General features: G+C 37.8%; 1 protein-coding gene across 1 annotated transcript in view; it reads right to left on the bottom strand.

Moving 5' to 3' along the window:
• Nucleotides 1-20,341, bottom strand: part of LOC117300217 (potassium voltage-gated channel subfamily H member 2-like) — a 61,641-nt gene that overhangs the window by 37,055 nt on the left and 4,245 nt on the right. The gene's annotated exons all lie outside the window — the stretch shown is intronic.

Raw genomic sequence — 20,341 nt, 5'->3', positions numbered from 1 at the left:
TCAAGCTTGGGTATTCAGTTGCAAAAGGAAGGCTCTATCTTGCCGGTGCGAGTCAATTTACCGGCGATAGATACTCCTCTCGAGCCACTAGATATTTCCAAGTATGATTTCATTTCACCTGTTTTAAAGGCACTGGGCATTATTGGTAACTACTCAAAATAATTAAAAGCATAAAATTGTACACAATTTTACGGGCAATTGAGAGCTGTTGATAGTTTAAAACATTGAGAAAAACTGCTCCCTCTGAATTGGGTAGTTTTTAGAAAGAGGTAGCTTCTCACTCAAATATTGAAGGACTTCAGGCCTGAAGCCCTATTTAGGCATCTTAAAGCACACAAATTTGAGCAAAAAGGGTGTTGTTTCTTTCATTATTCTCTTGCAACTTTGATGACCAATTGAGTCCAAATGTTTACAGATTTATTGTTTTATGCATATTATGTTGGGATACACCAAGTGAGAAGAGTAAGTCACTCACATCATTATTATTCTCTAGGTTTATTCCACTATTAGGCCTACATAGCAACCCTGATTCCCCACAATGTAACCATGGGAGAATATTACACATAATATGCCATAATTACCAGCATGCACTGATTACAGTACATGGCAGTCATTCTAGATCATAACGCAGTTTATCAACAGCTCATTACTCAAGACAAGGTCAACAATTCCAAATGGAATAACTTAAAACTTAAGTGCTCTATTAAAATAATATTTAGTGTTACATGTTTTGTGTTCTTAAAGGAAGATAAATTACCAGCTTTTGAAAGTTCAGGGGGCTCAGCTGTCTTCAATACAAGAGGGAGCATGGAGTGAGATTATATGAAAATAAAACATCTTGAAGTTAAGACTGAATAATTCATGATTAGTAGTATGGATATTAAGCCAACAAAACTACAAGGTAAGGTCTCGACAAAGTCATAGTCTTTCATTTTTTGTGATGGCGATTTTGAATTTATGTCGAAATTATGAGACGGAATGTAAAAAAAATCCAATAAGACCAGTGCAGCATCTTTGCCTACCAGGAAAGCCCTGGAATATAAAGGCACACTCTTTGGGGTTAACAAAATGATACGTGGTCTATGAACAGCATTGTGACCAAAGTTGGCAGGGCTGAGCAGGCCTGCCCAGAACATGTTGCCCAGCACTCTGAGCAAAAATACACTGTGGTGCCCTGCACAGAATTACCCAAGATCGCTCCTCAGCAATGATGGCCCCATAGAACCTGAATAAATTTGTTGATCTGCTCATCATTGGAGGATTAAGAGCCACCACTAAAATTGGTCTGACCATATTTCCCTTCGAATCAATAACACAGCACTTGTGCATACAGCCTCAACGGTACTTGATGTCACCCTTCAACATGCCAAGCGCATATCACTTGAAAATTTATTATTTCAAAAGGTTGATTTCATCGAGAAAATGTTGACACATTTGACAATTTAGGGGAAAAACGAGTATACACAATGTAGTTCTATAGAGTGATTGGCAGTTGAAATGGGGCATTGTGCATTATTTTATACTCAGTATTTTATGGATCATTTTTATTTATCTAAACATTCTTGTAATGTTTAAAATTAAATTTGAGGTGCCAGCTACAAAAGGAGTTGTACCACAGATTGGGGGCAGTACTTGGCTTTTAATGATGCTGATTATTTCCACAGTAGAGTAAACCATGGAGGAGCTATTTTTCTTCCTCCATGAGTAAACAGAGGAAACAAACTAATGAAAAGTCCAAATGGCCCGAACACAGTGAGTAATGCTTCGGCAAGGTAGGGGGTCGTTATACATATCGACAGTAACAAAGAACTGATAGTGACATAGACACATCAGAGTCTATAGGTTTAACTCTAGCGTGATACAAATTCATCACGTCAAGAAATGCTCATCGCCCAATGAAGGACTCTTAGGCCAAAATAAGAAAAAATATGTTCAGCATTGCCACATGCTTCCTTTTTAGAGGCTGCCTCCTTATTTTATTTTTCTGTTTTTTATGATTTTTTTAACCTCAACGATCTCAGACAAAGACAAATAATTACCAAAAATAGCTCAGCCGGTCGCCTTGAAGGCAGTGGACACTATTGATAATTACTAAAAAAAATTTACTGGCATAAAATATTACTTGGTAAAGAGTAATGGGGAGCTGTTGATAGTATAAAACATTGTAAGAAATGGCTCCCTCTGAAGTAAGGTAGTTTTCGAAAAAGAAGTAATTTTCCACGAATTTGATTTTGAGACCTCAGAATTAGGTTTTGGGGGTCTCGAAGTCAAGCATCTGAAAGCACACAACTTTGTATTTTTTCTTTCATTATTATCTCGCAACGACCAATTGAGCTCAAATTTTCGCAGTTTTTTGTTGTTATGCAAGAAGATACACCAAGTGAGAAGACTGGTCTAAGACATTTTCAAATAGTGTCCTGTGTCTAAAAAAAATGGGTATGCCGGTCATTTTGAAAAAAAAAAATTTAACAAATAGAACTAGCCCTCCTTCCTGTTCAAAAAGGCAAGACGCTAAACAATTTTTTTTTTTACATCCCCACATCTTGAGGTATCTCCAACACCTCATGATAATGATTTTTGGTCCCGGCCTCAGGGTGTCACCTTCATTAGTTTGCCATTAATTCCCCAAGATCAGCAATAAAAACCGCCTAGGCTAATTCCTTTTTATAAGGAACACCTGGGGAACTATCCCAGGACATCATGTAAGGATTGGGTATCAACATTACAAAGATTAGAAACAACGCCAGCAGATTGTTGATGTGAGACTTTGGTCAAAGACAAACATCCGAACTAGGCCATGTTTTTAAACAGCTTGAGGTTGTTTTTCTGTGTTGTACGGGTTTAGTATAAATGCCTAATGCATCTTAGTACTGAAACAACAGCGAGCCGTGGTCATTCACTTTGTAAAAGACACCAACAAATTTTCAAAGCTTCTCAAACCACCATTCTGATTTTTTTTTAATTGGCCGATTTTTCATTAACAAGTTTACCATCTGGTTATGGCCATGAGACTTTTTACTTTACTGATCTGTGTTGTACGGGTAAAGTAATACCTGAATGCATCTCAGTTCTACACCAACAGAGCCGTGGTGATTCACTGGGTAACACCAACCTTTACAACCGTTCAAAGCTTTCTAAAACAAGTCAACAATTCTGATTTTTTTTTTACAAACAAATTTACCTTCTGATTATGCCCATGTGATTTTTTTTAAAGAGGGTATTCATTTGACACAAAAAAATGTCTAGCACCTTATATTCTACTAAAACAGAGAAAGCTACCGGGCAATCTCGGTGGTCTAGATGGTAAGACTTGCAAATGTCGTAGGTTCGAATTCCACCCGAGCAATAGGCCCCCTATGCCTGTGATTGTTTTCACAGAACTCGGGAAATACTGAGTATTAAGTGCTAACACATATCGATGTAAGGGCAAAACCAAATTTAATATTCTTTATGCCCGATGCAAACTTAACATCTATAATAATAATAGTTATAATAGTAAACATTTCTATGGCGCTCTACAATTAGCGCAGCGCCTCACAAGAAAAACAAAACAACATAAGTTAAATTTATTATACAGTTCATAAGATTTGTTCACAAAACTCAGGAAGATAGATGCAAATTTAACGTCTCTTAAATCTAATATCTTCATGATGCAAATGCAAGCTAGCATCCTCTTTAATCACAGAGTATGGAACAGATCAAGTCAAGCAGAGGTGGCTCATGACAGTAACAAGCATTGACTCAACACACAACCCCCTCAGAGCAACATGCAAGTCTTAGCTCAGTGCTTTAAACCATTATCGTGGCCATCACTCTCCATATGCCAAAAATCATCACCTTAAGATCTTCTATTCAGCCTAAGAAAGCAAAACACACATTATATGATGTGTGTAGTAGTCACATCTATAGAGCAAAATGCAATTCCTCTGCTCAGTGCTTGGAATCATTACCATGGCCATCACTCCCCCATATGCCAAAAACCATCACCTTATTAAGATCTCCTATCCCCTTAAACTATAACAGAGAGATGTAAAACCATGTTATATGATGTATGTAACATTGTGTAGTAATCACATCAACACAAGTAACCCAACAACAGACACAAGGAATCACTCAGCTTACAACCCTCAGTGCAACATGCAGGTCTTGGCTCACTCCCAATATGCCAAATATCATCACCTTAAGATTTCCTTTTCAGCCTTAAACCAAAACCGAGAAAGTGCAAAACCATGTTATAAATACGATGTAACATTGTGTTGTAATCACATCAATGCAAGTAACACAACAACAGACGCAATCAATCACTAAGCAGAAGCCCTCAGTGCAACATGCAAGTTCTTAGCTCACTCCCCATATGCCAAAAATCATCACCTTAAGATTTTATTTTCAGCCCTAAACCAAAACCTAGAAAGTGCAAAACCATGTAATACAATGTAACATTGTGTTGTAATCACATCAATGCAAGTAACACAACAACAGACACAATCAATCACTAAGCCTACAGCCCTCAATGCAACATGCAAGTCTTGGCTCACTCCCCATATGCCAAAAATCATCACCTTAAGATTTCCTTTTCAAACCGAGAAAGTGCAAAACCATGTTATAAATACCATAATACGATGTAACATTGTGTCGTAATCACATCAACGCAAGTAACACAACAACAGACACAATCAATCCAATGAGGTTAATATCCTGACGTTACTTTCAGTGGTTGTCCGCCGTCGGCAGACCACTGTCATTTCTTTATATTTCTAAGCCTCTATGATCCAGCCTGATTTAGCCTTTGGGCTCGAACTGATGAGAGACGATGGGCCTGACGGTGAGACTATCCAGCTATAGATGGTTCATCGACATCATCATCTTGACGGGCTCGCTATCAATGATGCCCGTTGGAGATTGCGGATACATTTCCCTATCTTAGCCATGGGTAGGAAATCTTAGTATGTGTTAGTGTACTCAGAACCCAACCCAGTGGCCTCAGTTTTAAAGGCACTAGTTACTATTGGTAATTGTTAGCTACAAACTTACACTGTATCGAGCAATGAAGAGCTGTTGATAGTATAAAACATTGTGAGAAACAGCTCCCAATGAAGTAATGTTGTTTCTGAGAGAGAGAGGTAATAATTTCTCATTCAAATATTAAAAGACTTCAGGCCTGAAGTTTTTTATAATGCATCTAAAAGCACAAAAACTTGTGCAACATGGGTGTTTTTCTTTGCATCATTCTCTTGCAACTTCGATGACCAATTGAGTCCAAATTTTCACAGATTTGTTATTCCATTCTGATGTTGGTATACCTCAAGTGAGAATACTTGTCTTTGACAATACCAAACGTGTCCAATGCCTTTAAACGGATAGTTCAGACTAAGTATACAGTAGGAGGTTTTCATGGTGATACATTTCAACCCTAAACAGGGAGTTACATGTACTTTAAACAGTTTCTGTTGGCAAAACAGATTCCAAAGCCGAGATCTACTGATTCATATTGAAGGTTACCGGTATCATATCAGTAGCTAACTGGAAAAGTAAATTCATCCATGTCTTCCAATTTTGAAAACATTCTGCAACAGAAAGGGTATATGTTGACTAGAGTCTGGTTGCCTCTGCCTTTCACCTCTGTGAACCCCAGTTCCAAACCAGACTCTTTTTTGGAAGCCGTGCATGTAGATTTTTTTTTTTTTAACTGGAAGTGTAAATTCATCCCCGTCTTCTAGTTTTCAATAAACACACTGCAACAAAAAAGGATTTATGATGTCTAGAGTCAGGTTCGCTCAGCCTTTTACCTCTGTTAACTCCAGTTCCAGTACCTTTGTTGACCCCAGTTCCGGACGGAAGCCTTGCCCTTGCATATATGGATTTGGTTTTCCGTTCACCCTGTTTTTTTCTCCAAACTCTAAAACTGACATTTCTTCCTTGTCTATAACTCAGGCACATACGGGGATTGTAAATATGTTCATGATGTATGCTAGGCCTACTATAAGCCCTCATTTTAATTGTAGCAGCAGCATTCTTCTTTAACAGCAATACCCTGGCCAATTGCTAGTAAAACACCTGCTGACGACCAGTGAAAATCTCCTCCAACTTGTCTGGCTGGCTTTACATGACATTATGTGGACAAGCGAATAGGCTGGGGAATCGGTAAAATGACAAGCTAACTGTTCCTGTTGGTTGGCCAATGAAAACGAGTCGGGTAAACCCGAAGTGGTTACTTCCCCCATAATTGGGATTTTTACTTAACTTTTTGTTTTACTTGAAGCTACTTTTAGCAAGGCTTTTTTTTAAAAGCTAACAAAATAACAAAGATCAACATCCAAAGAGGCTTGGCCTTCTGTATCCCAACGGGTTTGAGTTGCCACATGTTGGGATCCATGCTTGGTTGAATTAGTTCAACCATGGAGACAGATTCAACCATGCAGAAAACATTCATCCTCGTAGATCAAGTGCGGTGGATTTTTTAGGCCTTGTAGACTTATTTTTAGACAATAAAATACATTCTCAATTTTTCAGACAGTCCGCTATATGTAGACATGACATGTGGTCCTTGGAAAAAAAGTAGGATTATATGATTTAATTTAGAGCTATTTAACATTTAAACACAATTTTCCTGTTTTTTCTGAGGGCAAACAATCGAGAATCAGACTCAAATAGAAAGAATACCATTTCTGTAGGCCTATATAAATAAAAGAGTTAAACACAAAATGCGGGCTTTGTTTCATCAAAATAAACTAATTTTAGGTTAAATTTGAAGGCTCATTGATCACAAAGTTTTTATCAGTAACAGTCCTCCACATAATGAAACCTTTTGAAAAGCTTTCAAAGTCAACGGAATAGCACTGACATGACAACCTCATGCTTATTCTGGTTGCCACAACTGAAATAACCTAACACGAATAAGCATTACAGTGTAGAGAAATCATAATCATGTTCCTTTGTTCCTTTGGTTTGGCTTTTAAAGGCAGTGGACACTATTGGTAATTACTCAAAATATTTATTAGCATAAAACCTTACTTGGTAACAAGTAATGGGGAGAGGTGGATAGTTTAAAACATTGTGGGAAACGGCTCCCTCTGAAGTGACGTAGTTTTCGTGAATTTTCAACTAATTTGATTTTGTGACCTCAAGTTTAGAATTTGAGGTCTCGAAATCAAGCATCTGAAAGCACACAACTTCGTGTGACAAGGGTGTTTTTTCTTTCATTATTATTTCGATAACCAATTGAGCTCAAATTTTCAAAGGTTTGTTATTTTATGTATATGTTGAGATACTCCAAGTGAGAAGACTGGTCTTTGATAATTACCATTATCTTCAAGTACACGCTAATCCTCCAATCAGATTCACAGAATGGAGTGGTGATAAAAACCTATATTGCACGGCTAATATCACTACCATGCGTATTGTGTGTTCTATGTCACGCGCCAAGTTTGCTTGAAGATATGTTATCACATGCGCGCTCGTGGAAATACGAAAAATATAGCGCGTCTGCGTCCCATATCCAACTCGCCCTTCGGCCTCGTTGGATATGGGACGCAGAAGCGCTATGTTCTCCGTATTCCACTCGCGCTTGTGTGATAACTTATAATAGTTTCCACTGTCTTTAAAACAAGATCAACTGAACTGTCCTTTTCATAGATTGGTTGTACATGCAAAGCCACAATTATGCTATAAAGACAATAGGATGAACAACAGATTAAAATAATGAGCAACTCTTTGCAGATCTCAGAACAACTTCAAGCACTTTTTATCCGTCATCGACACAGCGATTGATATACAAATAGCTTTGAGATAACTGCATCATTGGTGGCTTTAAACTATCATTCTTACCAATGGACAAAACAAGATGTCTACCCATGGTCTACCCATGATTGTGGCTGTGCACCTACACTGTATGTATTTCAAAACGAGAGACTGGAAAGTCACTCTTAGCCATGTTACACAAGGAAATTTACTGTCATACCCGCTCCAGAAAATCTCCAAAAAGAAAAGGTTTTCACATAGGGAAAGTTTATGTATTTTCTCGTGGATCATTGAAGACATTGTTTACAAAATTACTCATGTGCCACCAAAGTTGTCCTGTTGCACTCACTGCAGTTAGTTGCCTCCAAGTTGACTGCAAAAGTTGCCAAATGTGACAAGGCCCCTTACTCTTCCAAAAGCAATGTTACAATATACCTTAAAAATTTTTAAATATATAACTCACCATAGAACTCCCAAGAAAAGGTCGACGTTGGAGATCGTTCACGAAGGCAATAAAATATTCAGGTTAACTCCTGCAAATATTCCCACACAGCAAGATTAAAACTGTCAGTTGCAACTTTTGTGTTCAATCTCTAAAAGCGTCTTCTCTGGGCATCAGGGGAAAGGATAAGAATTCCTTCCGTCCACCTGTATTCCTCCAAGGAATTTAAAAGGAAATGAAATCAATAGGGTTTCTGGCATCCTTCTCTTCGACCACACATGGATGGAAATGATGTTACCTTCAAGTTCAATGTGAAATTTCGGAACAAGAAAAAGGTCCTTCAAGATGGCCTCCAAGGACATTTAAATCCAACAGACTGACTTGAATGCATGTCGCGATACCTGCTAACAAGACACAAAACTTCTCACAAAGCATTAAGCTAAGCCACATGTGGTTGATGTTCCTATCATTCTGTGATAAACTGTATCATCTGTAGTAAACTAATGAGCATCTTTGAGCCATGTTGTTCAGGAATGCAGCTAAGTTTTCTCCATCCATTATAAGATATTCCATACAGCAAGATGGCTCCCACGATAAAACTAAACCCAACTCACACAGCTGAGACCAACAAGTACTGGGTATAGAGTAAGCTACTGATGGGAAACTTATTGATCTCTTGTTGCCTACAAAGAATCACATTGATTTTGTCCCTTTTTCCGCGCCTTCAAAACACAATACAAACACAATTACTATTCTGTACATACCTAATAGGCTGTTTTGACAAGTACCAACCAAATAAATTGCATAATGCTTGCACCAATTTCAGGGTTTAGTATAGTTTACTGAACTGGCAAGTGGGACCAGTCAGACGTTTATCTATTGTCCTGAATGTTATCAATATTGTATGTTTTCTTCAAGACAATTAGCTAACAACTTCATCTGTAAAGAACTTGAATCTGAATTGGAAAAAAACGAAGTCACAGGTTCCTACCTCAAAATTGAAAGGTACCAGGCAGCCAGTCTGGACACTGGTGTCTGGGTGGGCATAATTGGGATGGGTTGTGAGCCTTGGGTGGTTGTGGTGTGAGACAACAAAATACAAGCTTAAACTAGCCAGTAAGGATGACTGAGAGAGAAATTGACCGCAGCGGTTGTTGTAATATTTTAATATTAAGCCTTTACATTTGTTTTAACCCCAGCCAACTTGTAAATGTATATGGTTGTAAACAAATTATCCTACCTCCTTAATAGTAGCAAACAGCCAACTTTTTTTTGGGGGGGGGGAGGGGGGCTCAATTTGGGAAACATTAGACTCATACCTGAGTACAGGCGTGGTAAATATCCAGCATAAATGAGCATATTTCTGTATGCAGCCATAGTTTCTTCAACTACAATTTGCAGTTTCTATGAAAAAAGGGTATTTATTTGCAGCCAATAATGCTTGGCATAATGCTTCGCTCTTTAAATGTACGTGGCGCAGTAGAGTTAACATATCCAAGATGGAGGCATCAATACAGCAGCTTTCTTTATTTTAATTTTTCATCTCAATCAACTTCCCATAATTAAAAACGAGGCGATTTTTTTCGAGACCTGCAAGTTCTTAAATTTGATGTCGCCAAACTTTCAATGACATCAAGTTATGATCCACACCGATGCTTATATATACTGTGATACTTTCCCAAGTTCTCTGAAGAAATCATAGGCATTACTCGGCAGTTTACTCTGGTGAGATTTGAACCCACGCAGTTCAAGAAAAGAGTGTCTTACCAAACACTAGACCATCGTGGGTGCCCAGTAGCTAGAGGCAGTTTGAATCCTATATTTTAGCAGTGGGTACCACAATGGTTGAACATAAACATCTAGAAGGTTGATGGCATGATTATACAAACACAAATTCCACTGCTTATTTTAATGACCATTGCCACACTCACTCTGATCCCCGTAAAAAAAAGGACAAATATGGCAGGGTACCCTCATCTTTTTAGACACATGGCAAAGTCAAACGAGTTAAAAACAAACCTGAAATAGAAACACACACAAAATGTGGACATGACTTTAAAGGCAGTGGACACTAAAGGTAATTACTCAAAATAATTATCACCATAAAACCTCACTTGGTAACGAGTAATGGGGAGAGGTTGACAGTTACTGTATAAAACATTGCGAAAAAAGGCTCCCTCTAAAGTGGCGTAGTTTTCGAGAAAGAAGTAATTTTCCCAGAATTTCATTCTGAGACCTCAAGTTTAGAATTTGAGGTCTCGAAATCAAGAATCTAAAAGCACACACCTTCGTGTGACAAGGGTGTTTTTTCTTTCATAGTTATCTCGCAACTCCGAAGACAAATCGAGCTCAAATTTTCACAGGTTTGCTATTTTATGCATATGTTGAGACACACCATGAGAGAAGACTGGTCTTTGACAATTACCAATTGTGTCAACTGTCTTTAAAGCATTTTCATAATTCAAGTGAGATTGAAATAAATTTTCACAGATGTACACAAAACTTAGGCCTATATGGTATAAAATGGTCTGTGCAAAAATGTTCTCTTTTTTCTAAATCTGAGGTCTTGAAATCAAATTCGTGGAAAATTACTTCTGTCTCGAAAACTACTTCACTTCAGAGGGAGCTGTTTCTCACAATGTTTTATACTATCAACCTCTTCCGAATACTCGTTTTATGATAATAATTATTTTGAGTAATTACCAATAATGTCCACTGTCTTTAAGTACATCATCAAAATATCACGGTTTTTTTTAATCTAAACAATTTACTGGTTGTGATTTGTTTACATGGAGAAGCAATAAACCTTGGATATACAAAAATAAAAAGGCACTTAACCTTCTCTTACCATTAATTCCCTTCATCAATAGACAATAAATACAGTAAGCTGCAAATGGAGGCTTATAAAATGGTCTATTAAAGCTAACGAGGATTCATTCATTCATTTATTCATTCATCTATTCATTTATTCATTCCGCTGAATAAAAACATTAAGAAAACAAATCAGGCTTTGTGACGCAAAACTTTAACCAGAGCAGAATTATTTTTCAAGACCAGAATATAAATGAGAAAGAACTTTCCAAAAAGTTTATTTCATGTGAACTGTTTTCATTTTGATCAATCACTGAGAGAAGATAGAACTCGTTTGTTTTATGCTCAACAAGGCCTTATCAGACTTAAAGTCAACATTTGAACATAACTTATTTAACTTAAAGATTATACACAGTGTGGTATTATTATTATTCACTTGAAAAACAGAAGACCGCTGGACTTGTTCCGTCCTGATATTTAAATCATTGGCAGCATGCACAGGCATGAGGTCCAGTGTAAAATTTGAACCCTGTTTTTCAGCCGGTTGTAACAGTTCGTCAGACAGAACTAATTCTAAAAATTAATATTCTTTATCCCCGATGCAAATTTAATATCTATTATATCGTTGCGGTACCCGCTGCCAAAACATAGGATTCGAACTGCCTCTAGCTGCCGGGCAACCTCGGTAGTCTAGTTGGTAAGACACTGCTCTAGAATTGCAAGGGTCGTGGGTTCGGATCCCACCCGAGTAACATGCCTGTGATATTTTTTCACAGGATTCGGGAAAGTACTGAGTATACAGTGCTAACACACATTGGTGTATGGGTAAAAACCAAAATTAATATCTCAACATGCATAAAATAACAAACCTGTGATTTGTGAAAAATTGAGCTCAATCGGTCATCGAATTTGCGAGATAATAATGACAGAAAAAAACACCCTTGTTGCACCATGGTCACACGAAATCTGAGGTCTCAAAATCAAATTCGTGGAAAATTACTTCTTCCTCAAAAACTTTGTCACTTCAGAGTGGAGCTGTTTCTCACATTGTTTTATACTATCAACCTCTCCCCATTACTAGTAATCAAGAAATGTTTTATGCTAATAACTATTTTAAGTAATTACGAATAGTGTCCACTGCCTTTAAGTTAACCTGGCACACAAACCGAAAGGAGAAGAATGATATGAGTTTGATAATCATTGAGCTTTTTTTTACATGTTTAGCTTTTAGTGGTCTTTACCCCATCACTGAAAACACTCATTCATGCTGCAAGAATTCCTCTTTAAGATATACACTCTACATTCCCCGGGTAAATTTAAAATAATTGGACCCACTAAACCTTTACAACTCCACTTTTTCTTCGAAATTGCAAGTGATCATCTGAAAAAAAATTGTCTTACATCGTTCCGCTCATGGGACGAGTTGACGTCATGACAAACAAGATCACTAATTTAAATTGACCAACATAAGATAGTAGTTAGTCATAGCAGTAATGGTAATGAATCACGCTAATGTATCATGTGTTTTAATTAGGTGGTGTTCACCTACATTGTATGCCTCCCTTTTGATTATAATGTATTGCAGAAAGGGCAATGCTCATTAAAAATGACCAGACAAACGCTTTGCATAAACATACGTGCCCACTTAAATATAATACTTGCATGCACATTATAAGCCTATCGGATAATTGGCACTCAGAATTTACAAAAGAAACATTTTAAAAAGCTTATTCTAATTTGTTGGTACATCTTCAGATAGGATATTATATTATATCAAACACTATAAACCACAAAGGAAACTGACTGGGTAAATTGTAAATGATTTGAGGTTGAACAGAGATACTGGAGTAGGGCTCAAACTACGTGTCATAACCTCCGGCTTACGTTAAAACATGCCGACGCTCTACCAACTGAGCTATCTAGCCCTATTTTTGCGTTCTTACTCTTTTGTCAAGTTCTCTTCTTTTTTTCAATCCCCAAATCACTTAAAATTTACCCAGTCAGTTTCCCTTGTAGTTGACTATATTTGATAATTTTTACATTAGGAATCTCCTCAATCCATATGCCCCTACCCGCTCCTTGAGATCCAGTGCCAAAGGATTACTGACAATTCCACAAGCATCCCGTACATCACTGTCCTCCTATGGGGACAGAGCTTTCTCCATTGCAGCTCCAAAAGAATGGAATAAACTCCCCGATGACATTAAATTTGCAAAATCACTAAACCATTTTAAGAAGGCTCTGAAAACCTATCTTTTTAAATTGTCATTTGTTTAAATAATTTATATTATGATCATAGTTGTCAAGTGTTTAGTTGTATTGTCACCTTTCGAGATTACCCAAATTGTGTATATTTTTAATCACTCCTGACTGGCTCAGGTTTTTATGTTTTATTTTAATTGTTAGTTATTCTTAAATTCATTCATATTGTTATTGTAGTTTCAAATCGTTTTCTGTTTAAATCTTTTTAATATTTTTTCTTTTCTTGTTACAGCGCTTTGGGGTCGTTAGGGCGTAAAGCGCTTTATAAATGTTACCATTATTATTATAATTGACAAAAAGATAAAATGAGTTTAACCAGCACCAGACCAACATATTTCCAAAAAGAAAGTTTTTGTGGAGAAGACCTTTTTCTCAATCTGACACACACTGTGGAGTTGAACTATGGGATTTGAACTAACAACCTCCAGATTAATGTTCGAACGCTTAAGCAACTGAGCTATCTAGTCCCATAATGGCGATCTCCCTATTACAGGCACACAACAAAGTGCTGTTAAGAATAAACTATAAACAATAGTAAACTTGGGGATAAAACTATGTAATAATTCTCTTTTAAATACACTGGACACTATTAGTAATTAACTTAGAACAGTCTTCTCACTTGGTGTGTCTCAACATAATATGCATAAAATAACAAACCTGTGAAAATTTGAGCTAAATCGTTCGTTGCGAGATAATAATGAAAGAAAAAACACCTTTGTCACACGAAGTGGTGTGCTTTCAGATGCTTGATTTCGAGACCTCAAATTCTAAATCTGAGGTCTCAAAATCAAATTCGTGGAAAATTAGTTCTTTCTAAAAAACTATGTTACATCAGAGGGAGCCGTTTCTCACCTTGTTTTATACTATCAACAGCTCCCCATTACTTGTTACCAGTTACAGTTTTATGTTAATAACTATGTTGAGAAATTACCAATAGTGTCCATTGCTTTAAGGGAGGGTACATGTATCTATAGACTCTGAAAACAGCAGGTTTGGTCTTGACAGTACTGCCAACATCTTCAGGAGAAATGCTATATTCCTAAATGTTGACAGTTCAATCATCTTTGTTTTAGGATTGCAACTGGTTTGAACTTTTTCAATCAGTGAGCCTTCAGAGTTCAGAATATGAACACAGCCCCCTGTCTATGACAAAATCAATGTTCTGTAAAACACTGTCACTGGCTGAATGGTAAGACAAATGAACTGTATGTTTAATTGTGGTACAATTATAAGAATGAGTTTAAGTAAACAACAAGCTTGGCCTCACAACACTACACCAGATGGATTTTATAAACAAAACCAATCTGCCAAGGGCTATGTTTATAGGCCTACTTAAGGTAGCGTAGACTTGTCCTAGATTCTACCCGCACAAAACATATTATTAACAGGTTGTTTTAAAAGGCAGTGGGCACTATTGGTAATTAATCAAAATAATTATTAGCATAAAACCTTACTTGGTGATGAGTAATGGGGAGAGGTTGATAGTATAAAACGTTGTGGGAAACGGCTCCCTCTGAAGTGACGTAGTTTTCGAGAAAGAAGTAATTTCCACGAGTTTGATTTCGAGACCTCATGTTTAGAATTTGAGGTCTCGAAATCAAGCACCTGAAAGCACACAACTTCATGTGACAAGGGTGTTTTTTCTTTCATAGTTATCTCGCAACTCCGATGACCAATTAAGCTCAAATTTTCACATGCTTGTTATTTTATGCATGTGTTGAGAAGACTGGTCTTTGACAATTACCAATAGTGTCCACTGTCTTAAAGAAAAATAGCATAAAAAGAAAAAACCCATCCATCACCAAAAAGGAAGGAATTTCAGACATTGTACACCACATATTTTTCCAGAGTGATTATGACAGAAAATAGCTGAATTGATGATACATTAATCATACCATGGAACTCCATAATCAAAATGGGTAATCTGCACAGGCCGACTGTACTTTAGAAGACAAATTAATGATATGGATATGTTTTGACTGTACTTTTTTAAATGAACTTTTTAATTTTCAATTATGAGATGACTGCTTTTGGATCTTCAACTCATTTTTTAACAACTTGACAGATGATGTGTTATAATAAAAAAAAATCAAAACAGAAACAAAGATGGTTATATCAGTTGATTTATAATTATGCCAGGACCATTCATTTCCCCTGTACAAGAGGGAGCTGAAGGGAACTTGAATTCAGGATCCAAATCTTCTTTTTTTCCCAGGGATTCTAGTGTAATCCCCAATTTCAGATCATCAAATGTTTCTTTTTACAAGCAAGGATTATGAGGCTCAGAGATCTATAGGCTGCCATCATTTTGTTTACAGTGGGGAGAAAGTCTAAGACACCAGGCTGATTATTGGTCGTTGATTACAACCAAGGTTTGACAAATTCATCATCAAGACATTCCATATTTTCTCAAAAGAGAACGACAAATTTGAAAATTTGAAACTTTGCAGATAGTGTTCTTTTTATTTTTATACCATTCTTGTATTGTAACAAGTTCTTTGGTCCATGTAAAAGTTTTGAGCTACAAGGCAAGCCCTGTTGATTTCTCCCCCAAGTTAGAGCCCTGCTAGTAGGGACGACTAATACCTGTTTCTCAAACTCCCATCCCACCGGAGTAATTATGTGTATTTATTATGCACTTCACAAAGCGAGTAGACCCTTCTCAAAGTGCCTTACAGTATTATTACCCCTGTCAGTCAGTGTCAGGCCCTCTGCCTCTACCTATGGGATGGTATGTCAGTCTCCTGACGATGACTAGGGCAAGCTAGTCGAAACGCTAAGACTATGTAATTAAAGCCATTATACACTTTTGGTACAGAAAAAAAAGTTCACAGATTTACAAATAATTTACAGGGTTTACAGAAGGTAATGGTGAAAGACTTCTCTTCAAATATTACTCCATGAAATGCTCTACTTTTTGAGAAAACATTAAAACAATATCAATTCTCGAATGTGCGGAAACAAAAGTGGGTGTTCCCGTTATTTTCTCCCGACTCCGATGACCGATTGAGCCTAAATTTTAACAGGTTTGTTATTTTATATATAAGTTGTGACACTCAAAGTGTGGGACTTGGACAATACTGTTTACCGAAAGTGTATAATGGCTTTAAGAAACACACTCCATTCCCTCCATCAACTAAAGTTTAAGAAGAATTCCCAGCTGATTTTCTACCTTCCGCCCAGGTAGTAGTTAAAAAAGCAGGATAGTGCTTTTCAGAAATGAGAAGTCTCCTGAATTCAAAAAATCTACTTAAAAACACAAGACTAAGAGACTTATACGGTTGTAAGTTTACTTGCCTGATGCTAAAATCGCTGGCCTCATCAGGCCTGCAGTCCAGTGTTAAAGGTAGTGGACACTATTGGTAATTACCGAAAATATTTATTGGCATAAAACCTTACTTGCTAACGAGTAATGGGGAGAGGTTGGTAGTATAAAAAATTGTGAGAAACGGCTCCCTCTGAAGTGGAGTAGTTTTTGAGAATTTTAGGTCTCGAAATCAAGCATCTAAACGCACATACATGTAACTTCTTTTGACAAGGGTGGGTTTTTTTTCTTTTATTATTATCTTGCAACTTCGACGACCGATTGAGCTCAAATTTTCACAGGTGTGTTATTTTATGCATATGTTGAGATACAGCAAGTGAGCTTGGTCTTTGACAATTACCAATAGTGTCCAGTGTTTTTAATATCGAGCTCTGAGGATGGTTATTGGACTATGCCTCAGTAGCTAATAGAATCAATGAGAGATGACCAACTAGCATCACCCAACAATTCTGTTTTGCAATAAAACAGACTCTACTTTTAAAAGCAGGCGTGCATGTTTACCCTACACTTGAAAGACAGGAATCCTGTCTGACAGTCAACCTAAAAAGTCCATGGTTTAAATTCAATCACTGAAGACGGATCACTTTTTTGGCCAGTTAGTAAACACATGTTTTACCGCCGCAGCGTGACCAGGTCTTAATCGATGTGGTCTCCCCTTAGCACAACCCATAGCTGGACCAAGATTAGGGGGGGGGGGCTGTCAATATTTGGATCCCTTTTATCGGTTACATTACTCCAAACTTGAGGTGAAATTTCAAAATCGTACGAGTCAGTAAAGACTTTAAAAATTTCACAACGTTCTAGATGAATTATAAAAAGGATAAACATAATCTAAAATGTTCTATCATATCTCGGGCTTACATATTACGCTAAAATGAAGCAAAAGAGTGAGTTTGTAATTTTTTAGACGCAATTTCCCCAGTTGGAATGTGTACCTAGCTGTCACACCCACACACCCTAGCCCTAACCCCAAATCCCCTCCCCCAGCCCTCCCACCCACCACCTAATTCTGCACACGCTTGTACTCATTTCAAGAACCCCTATGTGGCAACAAAAACAATGATGTACAACAGCGATACTGCAAGGGGAGTGTGACTATTAAAAACAACCCCTTAAATATCAGCCGACCATTTGATGACTCCTTCAATGGATATTGAATGAGTTGCAGAAGAGAGAGTTCCATTATAAAAATGGACTTTGATCTCGACACGCGAAGCCTTACACAAACCGTGTGAATCAGTGATTGAACCGCATTATGAAAATGACTCTTTATACCGAGTACTGTGAGTGTACGTCCAGATACAGGCAGTGCTGTAAATACCTGTAGGCAATTTTATATTTTTCTAGAAATTATGTACACAAGCAAAATCCTTGAGCTGCGTGCAACAGGCCAACGTCATGGCACAGTTTTTTCATGGAAAATCATGGCCAACAAGTGAATGAGAATATGAAATATCGTTTCAGGCCTGTATGCTTCATTTTTGAAAGGGCAAGGGCACCCTGGGGCATTTTCTCATCAATAAAGGGCACCCTATGAGGAAAATGTTAATTTCTACTGTAGCATTTCAAGGGCACGAAGGCAAAGACCAGAGGGCATGGAGGCGATCCTACTTTGAATGAAGAGCTGTATGCTTCATTTTTGAAAGGGCAAGGGAACCAAAACATAGTCTCCGCGATAAAGGGCATCCTACATGTATGAGGAAAATGTTAATTTCTACTGTAGCATTTCAAGGGCACGAAGGCAAAGACCAGAGGGCATGGAGGCAATCCTACTTTGAATGAAGAGCTGTATGCTTCATTTTTGAAAGGGCAAGGGCACCAAGACATAGTCTCTGCAAGAAAAGGGCATCCTATGAGGAAATTGTAAATTTCTACAGGATCATTTCAAGGGCACCATGGCAGTGAAATGGGGCATGTGGAGGCAATCACCTCCGTTGCCTCCGTGAGGTATCAGGCCTTGGTTATAAACAAATTGTACATTGTATGACTCTGATGCAAAGTAAAAGACTTTATCCTTCAAGTCTGCGGTGTGCCACCTCCATGTAGTTGTTATAAATACAAGCTACATGTGGCGTCATGGCAGTGAACTAAGCTACAAGCAAGCATGTCCTTATAGCTATTGCTGTCACTTGACTTTCAGTACTGACTGCATCGTGAGACTACAGTATTAGCAGGGAATGATTTCGTCCAGCATTTTTGCATAGCAACAAATTTAAACTGAACTTTTTTTTAGCACACTGAATGTCAATATTGAGAAGTAAATTGTGACTTTTGAGTAGCAACTGATACATTTTGTGAAGCATTTCGCTCTGCTATACAAGGGAAATTGTCCCTAAATTAGGCACGTTTATAAAGACACAATTTTAGGCCAATAATAGCAAATCAAACGGAGTTCAAATGTTAAATATCCACAGAGCGGTTCTGAAATGTTGCTGTGGAAAAAATCTGTCAAAGATTAACAGTGCAGTTTATTGAAACCAGTTTGGATGGAGACACAACATCATCTATCATGATTCCACATTATACAGTTCTCAGTTGGATGTTAACGAGTGTTTCGTACATGATGCATGGCAAATGTGTGCAGTAGACTACATGTAGTACCGGATGGGATGGCTTCGTATACTGTATAATACTGTATGCACTTGCTTTCACAAAGTGTTGGTTAATTTGCAAGAGTGCTGTATTTTAATAAGCTCATGTTGGTTATTCACCTTAGAAGAGCTTCTAAACAATTTTTTTTTTAAAGCATTCTTAATTTTAAACCTCAAATTTGTTTGTATTTTATGTGTTTTTCTTTCGTTTCGAAGCATAATATCTCAAAATTTCAAAATTTTAAATTCCAAAATGTAGGGCGGGGTTAGGATAGCATGTATCCCAATCACCCTAATCCCACAAGAAACAGCAAAAGTGGTGGGATGGGGAGCAAAGTCATGCTGAAAACTATTTCCTCCTCCTTCGATTGTCTACAGAAAATGTTGAAACAGGAGGAGCAATGGCCCGACCCGCTTTCCATCCGTTCTCAGTGATTATGTGTACCCCTTTCTGGGAGCAACATGCAAAACATAGTTTATAGGATTTGAGGCATTCATGGTGAGGTATCAATATACATTTGGTTCGCGGTAACAGTCTCCTGACGATGACTAGAGCAAGAGATAAACCCAATAACTGACTCCGCGGTAGTACAGTGAATTACGATCCTATAAGCTAAAGTAGTAGTCCCAGCCCATTTCTTTATCATCTGCCCAGGTACATTTAATAGTTCATAAGCAGGACAGTTCTTTTCAGAACTAAGAAGCCTCCCAAACACCCGAACAATCTACTCCGCGGTAGTAGAATTGGGCTACTTATAGCACTGGGCTACTTATCATCTTGCCTTGCTCTATACCGACCGCCACGCTCAAGCTTGTGATCAGCTTCCGACACCACACGCCTAACTGAACACTAGGGACATTTCGTTTTCGACGACGGATGGTTCTGCGACGGGTAAGATGACATTTGGCGTCATCTGCGCATGCGTCGGCTTTGAGGACGGTCGTCCCTCAATTTCTACGACAGTACTTTGGATGAATCTTCGTTGTGCTGAAAACGACAACGTTTAGCTGAACAACCGTCGCAGAACCATCCGTCGTCGAAAACGAAAAGTCCCTAATGTTTCATCTGCTCACAACCGGACGTTCACCCATGTTGCTCCCTAAATGTTGAACAACCTCCCAGTATCCATTCAAAAATTGAACTTCTCTGTCAATGTTCAAGAAATCTCTTAA

The sequence above is a fragment of the Asterias rubens genome, chromosome 15 (assembly GCF_902459465.1).
Source record: "Asterias rubens chromosome 15, eAstRub1.3, whole genome shotgun sequence".
NCBI lineage: Eukaryota > Metazoa > Echinodermata > Asteroidea > Forcipulatida > Asteriidae > Asterias > Asterias rubens.
Note: the sequence above shows the minus strand (reverse complement) of the source record. Positions and strands in the feature narration are given on the sequence as shown.